This window comes from Bidens hawaiensis, unplaced genomic scaffold (assembly GCF_021521415.1).
Source record: "Bidens hawaiensis isolate Kalapana, Puna unplaced genomic scaffold, B.hawaiensis_p1.1 tig00023416_1, whole genome shotgun sequence".
Classification (NCBI taxonomy): Eukaryota; Viridiplantae; Streptophyta; class Magnoliopsida; order Asterales; family Asteraceae; genus Bidens; species Bidens hawaiensis.
This window is the reverse complement of record NW_027493677.1, coordinates 170,178-173,650: the sequence shown is the minus strand read 5'-3', so window position 1 is coordinate 173,650 and position 3,473 is coordinate 170,178.

Sequence of the window (3,473 nt, the reverse complement as noted above, 5' to 3'; positions counted from 1 at the left end):
ATCCTTAGATTTTTTTGCTTGGCAAAGTTTGGAATTCACATAACATATATAGAAGTGTAATAAATTTCAGTCACCAGTTTTATTGCAGTAATTAAAGTCTCTGTTGTTATATAGTTGGTTGTTGAGTGTATAACACACTATAACTGCATACTACCTGTCAAAATGGTTTCCACACGCTTTGGAAACACACATAAGCTAATTATTTTTTGAAATTAATTACATTTATACCGACTTCCTGTCCAAAATCTTGGAAATATATTTATGTAATGATAGCCTACATTCAAGTTAATTAAAATAAAAAAAAACTAGTAAATCACTCGCTTTGTACGCTTTTAATACCTGTCAAAAATCTTGGAAATATATTTATGTAATAATAGCCTACATTCAAGTTAATTAAAATAAAAAAACTAGTATATCTTACTAAATACGCTACAAATCAACTGAACTACAATAAATTATTGTCTCAACTACCAAAAATTAAATTTTAGGTCTATTTTGTTATTCAATCACACTAACATCTATTTTAAAGTTATTTAAAAAAAACTACATCCAATACGCATAAACCAAAATATAATAATAACATTTACAGTTAATAATTAATAACATTTACAATAATAACTCCTAGTTAATAATATCACGCTTTGGAAACGCTCAACGCTCTACCGTTAATAATAACATTCACATAATATAAGTGATTAGGTATTAAAAAAAACCAGTCATTAAATTTCAGCCACCAGCTATATATATATCACGCTTTAGAAACGCTCCACGCTTTACAATTAATAATAACATTTACAATAATAACATTCACATAATATAAGTGATTATGTATTAATTTTTTTTAATATGATTAATCAATTCACATAACATATTAATACTAAAATATAATAACATTTACAATAATAACATTTACATTAATATAGAAAACCAAATTACATAAAACTAACTAGCTCCTAGCATCCGACTCCGTCTCAGAATCTACATCGTAGACCTCCCTGTAGATTCCGTATCCGAATCTACATCCGGATTCTCTTCTGGAGTATGAGACGGCATGATCCTCTCGTACATGCCATCCGAGGTATAGGTGGAGTCCCTAAGCCTTTCGGGGTGAACGGAATGCCCCATAAACGGACACCGCCTTGAAGTCCTCCAAGTCGTTCAACTCGATGTAGGCCACCTCGATTCCCGGCACTATCATATCAATGCTGAAATAATCAGCAGTTGTGTACCCAAGCCACCTAACCATTCGGTTAAGTTGTTGGTACGTGAAGGTGTGAGGGTGGACATAGTCCACATACCTCACCCTTCGATTCCTCCGACAGCGCCAGAAGAAAAGTGGAATCGTATGGTGAAAAATGTGGGGTCGTAGTAGATGGGGGCATGAGCACCCGTTCCACGTTCGACCCATGATGAAGCCATTATCGGAAATTATAATCGGAAGAAAGGTGGATTGTGATTGTGATTGTGGATTGTGATTATGGATTGTGATTGTGATTTGTGGATTTTGATTGTGATTGTGACTGGTATTTAAACACCATCGGAACCCGGCGGTACATATCCCTGACAATTTGAAATTGGCGGCACAAGAAACTCTAAAGGCAATGATGATGTCGCCACTCGTCAAATCAACGTGTGGCCATTAATTACGTTTTTGACATGCTTAAACATATTTTAGTGTGACCATTTATCACTTATAGCCACACATAATAAGTGTATATGTGACAATAAAAAACTTAGAAAAAATAAAACTAAGATACTCTTTGGTCACACAACCTCGTATAAGTGGCCATTAATTACATTTGGACACACTTAAAACTATTTAAGTGTGACCATTTCTCACTTATAGCTACACATAATAAGTGTATCCGTGACAATAAAAAACTTAGGAAAAATAAAAGTAAACTACTCTTTGGTCACACAACCTCCTATAAGTGGCCATTAATTACATTTGGACACACTTAAAAATATTTAAGTGTGACAATTTATCACCTATAGCCACACATAATAAGTGTATCCGTGACAATAAAAAATTTAGGAAAAATAAAAGTAAACAACTCTTTAGTCACACAACCTCGCATAAGTGGCCATATATTTTAAGCGTTTTAGCCACATTACTAATAAATACAATGGTTGTTCGTCATATTTCGCCACTTTATTAAAAATGTGGCTAGAAAATGTGACATTAGGTCACACAACGTAATATAAGTGGCTATATCTTTTACCTTTTAGACACATCTCTTATCAATACAGTAGCCGTTTGTCACATTTGGCCACACTATTAAAACATGTGGCTAGTTAAATGTCACAGTTTGTGGCTAATGCATGTGTTTTTGGTCACATGTATCAAAGATCAAACAAACTATGAATGTAGGTCACATTTCGCCACACGTTTTTATAATGTGTCTAGTTTTTGTCACAGTTTTTTTCAAAGTGTGGCGAAAAGTACCTTAGTAGGTATAGAATGGTCATATGAAGAATAATATGTGTGGCCAAAGCATTTTGGCCAATACATTCTAGAAGATTTTCAAACATGGTCAAAGACCTTTTAGCCACACATTTAAGCCGAAGTATGGCAAATCGCCCAGACCACATGTGTGGCCGAAGGTCGATATTCACGTAGTGTTCTATGATTGGGCATTATGGAGGGAAGTGTGACTTAGTAGGTTGGTTGTGTGGTGGTTTGGATAGGCATGGTTATGGCTTGGGTAGGTAGGGATGTGGCAATGGTTAATGATAGGCTAATGGGTTCGGTTTTAGCAGGTAAGGTTTGTGAGGTGGCCGGTTTGAGATTGGATTGAGGATGTGAAGGTAGAAGTCCAAAAGGATGTACCCTTAGTAAGTGAGGTTATTTGATATGTTGGTGAGGTTAATGGTGAGGTGATCCAAGGTGGTGATAGGGTTTGGTGTATGGGTTCAGTCTCGGCTTGGGTGGTGGTTGAAGGAAGGTTTTCTAAGAATAAGGGCATGGGTTCATCTAACCTAGATGGTGAGGTCTCAAGTGGTGTGACATGTTCATCCCTAAGGGTTCTAGAGAAAGTGGTTTTTGATTTGGATTTGGATTGGAATTTTGATTGGGATTCAGATTGGGCTTTGGTAAATTTTATTTAATGGCCTTGAGTCTTTCTATGGTTTGGGCTAGCGTAGAGGCTGAGGCTATGTGTGGGTTAGCTAATGTGGTAGGTGGTGTGATAGGTAGTGTAGTGGGTGGTGGTGGTGTGGCTGCTAGGGATTCTGTCGACATAGTGGAAATTGAAGGAAAAATTACCTTAACGATGGGCATCTTTGAAGGTGTAGACTTCTCGGAGTCTTTCATCAACTTCAAACGTTTTAGATGGCGCACGGGCTCCTCTTCTTCTGCAGCAGATGGTTCTTGAATGGTTGCTTTGGATGATTCACTGGCTTCTGTTTTCTTTTGTCGTGAAGCTTTTTAGGCCTGTGTTGTTTTCTTTTATCATGAAGCTTTTTAGGCCTGT